This window comes from Amborella trichopoda, chromosome 9 (assembly GCF_054954075.1).
Source record: "Amborella trichopoda isolate Santa Cruz 75 chromosome 9, AtrichopodaSantaCruz75HAP2 v2.0, whole genome shotgun sequence".
NCBI lineage: Eukaryota > Viridiplantae > Streptophyta > Magnoliopsida > Amborellales > Amborellaceae > Amborella > Amborella trichopoda.
Genome location: NC_142344.1, coordinates 57,718,299 through 57,726,122, shown reverse-complemented (window position 1 = coordinate 57,726,122; position 7,824 = coordinate 57,718,299). Strand labels below are relative to the sequence as shown.

The 7,824-nt window shown below is 35.7% G+C and overlaps 1 long non-coding RNA gene across 1 annotated transcript; it reads left to right on the top strand.

Annotated features, from left to right (window-relative positions):
- The first annotated feature begins 3,048 nt into the window (after positions 1-3,048).
- Positions 3,049-4,891, top strand: LOC148780681 (uncharacterized). The gene is made up of 2 exons (XR_016040286.1): positions 3,049-3,323; positions 4,244-4,891. It is a non-coding gene; the product is annotated as an uncharacterized LOC148780681 (long non-coding RNA).
- The last annotated feature ends 2,933 nt before the right edge of the window (positions 4,892-7,824 follow it).

Below are 7,824 nucleotides of genomic sequence, written 5' to 3'. Positions count from 1 at the left end.
AATATGATTTTCAAAAGCCAATGGATTTCAACAAGAAGTTGTACCTTAGTGAGCGGTGAACTTAATATCTGAATGACATCAATTATGTGATCGGACTTCACAGTTTAAAAAGAAGAAAAGGCACAAAAGCAATTTAGTGAATAACCTATAACCTAAAACCTCAACAATTCAAATCTTTTGAGCCTATGCCCAATCTACCTATAAATCTGCAATTCACCAAATACAATACAAAAAGGACAATACCCATGTCTGGTTCTTAACTCGATCAGAGACCGATGGATCCAATCCAGGGAATCTAGCATTCTGAAACACCACGCATGCACATCAAATTAAAGTGCTATTCCATCTAGAAAATGCAACCAGATCAAAAGAACGCACTAAATCACCCTCTATCTTTCAATTATAATACGAGTATGAAATAAACATCCCACTAAGGAATTAAACTTACCAGAGGAGAATTTCTATCTTCACCAATATAACCTGAAGATGATTAAAAGAATAGTCAGAGGTTGCTCATCAGCCACTCATAAATCACAGAAGTTAAATGACCGTATGCTTGAACATTTCACCTGTCAGAAAAACCAAAATCTAATGCAACAGAGATCCAGATGAGTACACTCCTTTTTGGGTGGCTCTCATTGTTGAGCTCGTCATCTTCGCTTGAGTACCCTTCACCATTTTCTTGATTGCAAAAGAGGAAGAAGAAAAAGATTAATGGATTTCTGATCAATGACGAATGAAGCCTTATGATCCAAACTGGAGGAAGAAATTTGACAAGATGCATGTTGGCTAGCTCTGTGATCAAGAAATGCAGAGAGAGATGGATCGGTTTCTGATCAAGATACACAGAGAGAGAGAGAAGAGAGTAGATCAGTAGATTGTTAATGGGGACGTCTACTTAGAGAGAGAGTAACCTCTGAGTGAGAGAGAGAAAGAGTTGCAGGCAGGCCCTTTGTGTTTCGCTTGAGCATGTCAAAGCAAAGGGAATGAATAGAGAGAAAGAGAGAGCCGTTGCCTCAGAGGGAGAGAGCCGTTGCCATAGAGAGAGAAAGAGCCGCCATATAGAAAGAGAGAGCCGTTGCCTCAGAGAGAGAGAGAGTCGTTGCCTTAGAGAGAGAAAGAGTCGTTGCTATATAGAGAGAGCCATTGACATATAGAAAGAGCCGTTGGCTCAGAGAGAGAGAGAGAGAGCCGTTGCCTTAATTCGGTGGTGTTCTCCAAGTCCCATAGGGAAAATTGCATAAAACCCTAAAAAATAGACGGCATTTTACCCACGTTAATTTTTTTAAGCATATTTCTCTTAAAAATTAAATTTTAAAATAAATTTCTTTTTTTTCACAATTTTTATTTTAATAATTTATTCATAATTTTATCGATTTTCTCATTTTTGGGATTTTAGGCCAACTATTTATTAAACTCGGCTCTGCTTTTTTCGTGCTAAAATGTCTCGGCTTGGCTCAGCTAACGTCGGCTCGACTTGGCTAACATCGGCTCGACTGGCTAATATCAGCTCGTTGCGGCTAACATCGGCTCGGCTCGGCTCAGGTCAATGAAACTCAACGTTAGATTTAGCTATTATGCAAATATCATAGTTGCTAAGTCTCCGTTCAAAACATGATTTTTTAAATAAATATCTGATTTTTTTAAATCCGTTAAGGATCCTGAGTTTTTAAAAGATCTTCAAAAAATTGCTTTTTTAATAGTATTGATATAAATTCGTATTTTATCTTTTCTAAAAAATACTTATTCCTTATAACTTTATTATTTATTTATTTAATATTATTCAAAATTGGTTTAAAGAAAAGTATAGTTACAATAGGAGTAAATTTAAAATCTTGATTTAACAAAAAATACTATTAAAAGTTCTCTATCTCTATTTAGTTTTTCTCTCTAAAATTTGTTTTCTGGTTTCTCGATTTTTCAAACATTTGTTCCAAGAATCTTTGGGTCGAAAGGGAGATATTGGAGAAAAACCAATTTATTCGTTACCTTAGGATGTCGTCACACGTTAACTTACCCCGTAAGCAAAATGGCTCAATCGCCTTTGTTTCTCTTATTTTTCTCTCATCTTTGTATTAATTTACTTTGAACTTGCTCTGCATTTCCTCTGAATTCAACTGTCACAACTTGATTTCTTAGTTTTAAGAGGCATGGATTGTCATAACATTCCCAACTTCATGTCCCTTTCAATTTTCTTTTCACCAATGATTTGACCCACTTTAGAGAGAGAGATGTTATAGGAGGCTATTGATAATACGTCTTATTTGCAGCAGTATCCAAGTCTCTTGGAGACACACTCATAGGAACTGTAACATTACGGCAAATGCACTAGCAAGGGAGGGAGCAAGTCTCAACTATGCCTAGGGGAATTTGGACCCCCCTTAGTGCTCACCTCATTTTTGGATCTATTGCAAAGATTCTCGGACCCTCAAGGCTTCCTGTATAGGGCACCCTGTTTTGGGAATTGCCTAATTTTTGTTCGTAATTATCTATACAATCAATACAAAAGTCAACTTCCTCCAGGAAAAAAAAGAAGGTTGGTTGACTAATGGAGAACAATGTTGATTTATTGCATTTGGGTTTTATGCCTGAACTTTTTAATACTAGATCTTTCTATTCGGATTCTGTTGACTTTGAATTTGGTTAGATGTTCATATTTCTGTCTGTTTTTGTTAGTTTTTTATTTCTTGTGGGTTTGTTTGGTGGTGGTGGTGGTGGTGGTGGTGGCGGTGGCGGTGGCGGTGGTGGTGGTGGTGGTGGTGGGGAGAGTGTGTTTGTGTGTGTGGGTGTGTGTGTGTGAGAAAGAGAGAGAGAGAGAGAGAGAGAGAGAGAGAGAGATAGAGAGATTCATAGATCATATGAATTGCATCTCAAGACATTGATATTTTAGTTGACTTGGGATTTGATTTCAGCCCATAATGTGAAGGCAAATTGCTAATAGAACATTTGTGAGTATGAAACTTTGGGATTAGTCATTATTTTGAACAGGGACCACAAAAGTATAAATAGCCATTGAATATGGAAAATGAGACTTTATGTACTGTTTGTTTGCCTTTTGCTAGTTGCATTATAGATATTTGTTGTTTGTTTTTTTAAACAAGGTGGTTTCTCAGTTATCTCTTTTATTAAATCAATGTAATTTTTTGTAGGTGGTAGAGCTGGGATTTACCCTAGCAGCACTTGCTCATGTTTGACACAATGCCATGATCGATGAAAAGAACAGTAAGTTATGCCAGCAGTGAAGGTCTGGCTATTCAAGCATTTCAAGCATATTTTCAGCTTAGCAGCCTTTGCTACATGAGGCTTGTTTGCTTGCTGTATAGGTACTATTTAATATTGTTATTCTATGTTGTTGATCCCTTAGGCCGGAGGAATATCTAAATAACTGATTAAAGCTCATATCGTGAAATTGGGGAATTCTGTGTATTGTAGTCTTTGGTGGTATTTGCCATTATAAGTAATCTTGTAACCATTTATCACCATTTCCTCATATTCTTTCCATCCTACTATGTATGTGATTAAAGCACCTATTCATTATACATTATCTCATATCTATATTTTTTTCAGCACTTTTGTCCCAACCATATCCACATTCCTAATGCTACTTTGTAATTGTGCAAGCCTCTGTCTCTCTCTCCCTTACACTCCGACACACACGTGCACCTGCACATTTGCACAAACAAAATGAAAAATAACTATTGCTACCCATGAAAGAAGTATTAAGCACATTTACATGTAGAATATTTGCTTCTGGGTTTTTTTGTTAAGTATATATAAAACAATAAAAACGTATACAAATAGACCATTTACTTTTTGTACAAGGAGGTCACAATCATTTATGTCCCTTAGATCTCAAATTGGATAGTTGTAGGGGTGTCATTAGATAAACTCAAAGTTTGAAAAAAAAAAATTTCGGACTTTGTGACCCACCCTAAGCCATCAAATTTGACATCCAATGAGTAGAAGTAATTGTGACCCCCTTATACAAAAAATAAATGGTCTCTTTTACAATCCCGAGAACATTTGCTCCTTGCGTGATCAATATTGTTTGTTGATATCCATCGACAATTTGACTTGGGCATATGTGTCTCCTATTTTGTCTAAATATGCATGGGAATTTTCAAATTTTGAATACTCGTTACTCTCATGGTTGAGTGAATATATGATTATATTACCTAATTTTGATTTCTTTTTTTTCCATGTACCCCTAGCAAAATAACTAAACTTGAATTTTTTGCATTAGGAACATGCATGCTTTGGAATTTCACCCCCATCATCATGCATGGAGGACATATCACTTTTATTGAAGTCCATCCTGAAGTATACTATAGAGGTGAACGCAATTGTAGAGTTAAAAGTTCCTAAACTGAGTGAACTGGGCTGACCTGGTTGCTGATTGGCAAGCATGGGAAGAAGTGAAGGACATGTCCATCTTTGATGCCATAAGACAAGTTGTTCATTTGCATGGAAGACGCTGAATAAAGAGAGTGGCAAGCATGGGAAGAAGTGAACGACATGTCCATCTTTGATGCCATAAGACAAGTTGTTCATTTGCATGGAAGACGCTGAATAAAGAGAGTTGCTAGCCCCACCTGTTATTTCCTAGCGTTCCATAATCGAAGGCATCGATACATTTATCAGCGAGTCATGGAAGGATCCTCTGCTGCAACATGGAGAGCTTGCTCTTGTGCGCATGTTTTGCTCGATATGCCAAGGTTCTCATTTGAAGCTGAAAGAATTAAATAGGCATTAGCAATTGCTTTTTATAAAGCCACATTTTCACGTTCTCTTGACATTCGAAGCAAGCCAGTGGCTTTGTAGAAGCCTCTTTTTTTGTTTATTACATCTTGTATATATTTTGCCTTGATTATATAAATAAGTTTTTGGAGAAGGATGAGGATGAAGATCTCACTGTGTGGGTGCATTGATTGGCATGTATTTCTGCTCATTTGTTCCAGCCTGGTCTTCCTTCTGACTTTGAGATATGAATTTGGTTGCTTTGCTTTAGTATAAAATGGGCCATGAATATTCCTGTGTGTATCTTTATACACACATATCTTATTTCTGATTGGTGATTTTAGAAACCTATAATCCAAAATTTTGGACAAACTTTTGCACTTATATATATTACAATACATGCTTTTTACTTTCTATAAAACCAATGGAGGGCACTGAATATAATTTGTGCATGCTCCAAATTATCTCGAAATGACGCAATGAGATTCTCATGTGCTTAACTAAGGTAGCATTGCAAGTGGCACACTTAGAACAATGACTTTCCCATTTGATATTCTATCCTTGTCCAAGAACAAGAAGAGAGAGACTGTAGATTTTGTAAAGAGAAAGACGCTTGAGCGCAATTTCACATTTAGGAGGTAACCAACAAAATTGGTGCCATTATTAAAATAACTGCATAAGTGAAAAATCCTATGCCATCAACAATAGAGAAAGAAGATTGGTCTCATAGCAAACAGAGCATTTTACAAGATGAGAGAGACTTTATGGAAAGGAAGGACTTGAAAGAAGCCATACTCTCTGCCTCTATCGCAAGAGATCATATTACCTCTTCTGTCTCTCTAGAAAAAATGCATACTTAAAAAGTTACAGGGAAGAAGTTTTTTTTATAAAAAATGTAAGTACGGATACATATATATATATATATATATTTAAAAATGATTTTTTGAAAAAACTCAACATTCTTAAAAGATTTAAAAAATCAGAGATTTTTTTAAAACTCGTGTTTTAGATGACGACTTGCTAGCTTGGGGGTTCAAGTTTTGGCCTTGTAGGTTCGGGGTTAAGGAAATTGGGGTTTCTAATTTTTTATGATCAATATTAGAGCATCCATGAACTGGGTTAATTTTTTATGAATAATTTTTTATGATCAATAATAGAGCATCCAAGAGGAGGAGAGAAAATTGAGGGCTTTAGAGAGAAACTGCGTGAGAGCCAAGAAAAGAGTTAAAAATATTAATATATTTTTTAATAATGTAGTGGGACTCAGCTCGTATCGGCTCAGCTCAGCCAATAATGACAAATATCGGCTCGGCTCAGATAAATTGGGTTTGTTGTTGATCCCCTTAGGCTGGAGGAATATCTAAATAATTGATTAAGGCTCAGTTCGTGAAATTGGGGAATGCTCTGTGTGTTATAGTTTCTAGTGGTATTTGTCATTATAAGTAATCTTGTAACCATTTATCATCATTTCCTCTAATTCTTTCCATCCTACTATGTATGTGATTAAAGCACCTATTCATTGTACATTTTCTTATATCTATATTTTTTTCAGCACTTTTATCCCATTATTCCCCTCTCCTTATCCCCAGCAGGTAGAGCAAAACCATATCCATATTACTTTGTAATTATGCAATAGCCTTTCTCTCTCTTTTTCTCTCTCCCCCTACATGCTGACACACACGTGCACGTGCACGTGCACATTTGCACAAACAAAATGATAAATAACTATTGTTACTCTTGAAAGAAGTATTAAGCACATTTACATGTAGAACATTTGCTTTTGGGTTTTTTAGTTAAGTATATATAAAACAATAAAAAAGTATACAAAGAGACCGTTTACTTTTTGTACAAGGAGGTCACAATCATTTATGTCCCTTAGATATCAAATTAGATGGTTGTAGGTGTGTCATTAGATAAACTCAAAGTTTGAAAAAAAAAATTCTCGGACTTTGTGACCCACCCTAAGCCATCAAATTTGACATCCAATGAGTAGAAATAATTGTGACCCCCTTATACAAAAAGTAAATGGTCTCTTTATATATAATCCCGAGAACATTTGCTCCTTACGTGATCAATAAGGTCAGTTGATATCAATTTACAATTTGACTTGGGCATAGGTGTCTCCTATTTTGTTTAAATATACATAGGAATTTTCAAATTTTGTGTTTTTCGTATTACCGAAGTGTTTTTCAAATTTTCATATTTTGTCTAAATATGCAAGAGAAAATATTACCGAAGTGTTTTTCAAATTTTCATATTACCGAAGTATTTTTTAAATTTTCAAATTTTGTCTAAATATGCAAGAGATCATATTACCGAAGTGTTTTTCATAAAAACATGAAGTACATATATATTTTTTTTTTGTTAAAAAATATGATTTTTTGAAGATCTATTGAAAAAATTCAGGGTTCTTAAAGGAATTCAAAACTCAGAGATTTTTAAAAAACTCGTGTTTTAAACGACGACTTGTGAGCTTGGGGGTTAAAGTTTTGGCCTTGTAGGTTCGGGTTTAAGGAAATTGGGGTTTTAAATTTTTTATGATCAATAATAAAGCATCCAGGAGGAGGAGATTGAAACTGAGGGTTTTATAGAGAGAAAGAGCCAAAAAAAGAGTTAAAAATTTGAGCTTACCTAAGAAAATTTATTTTTATGATATCTAAATAGTTTTCTATATTTTTATTGATAGCTTTTGATGCAAAATATTAATATTTTTTTTTTTCTAATTTTTACCGAATTTTTAGAAATGCTTTTTGGTTTTTATAGGGCTAGTTTGGGCTTAAATATAATGGGGTTAGTTTTACTCAGCTCGTATCGGCTCGATGCTGCCAAAGATGATGAATATCGGCTCGGTTCGGCTAAAATCAGCTCATCTCGGCTACATTCAGCTCGGCTCGGCTATATTAGGCGCAGCTCGGCTCAGATCGGCTCAGCTCGGCTAAATTCGGCTCGGCTCATCCGACTTCACGTAAATTTGTAAATGGAACTGAGCAGGCCGAAAAATATAAGCCGAGCCGAGCCGATACCAGCTGAGCCGAGCTGATATCAGCCGAGCCGAGCCGATATCAGCTGAGCCGAGCCGATACAGCC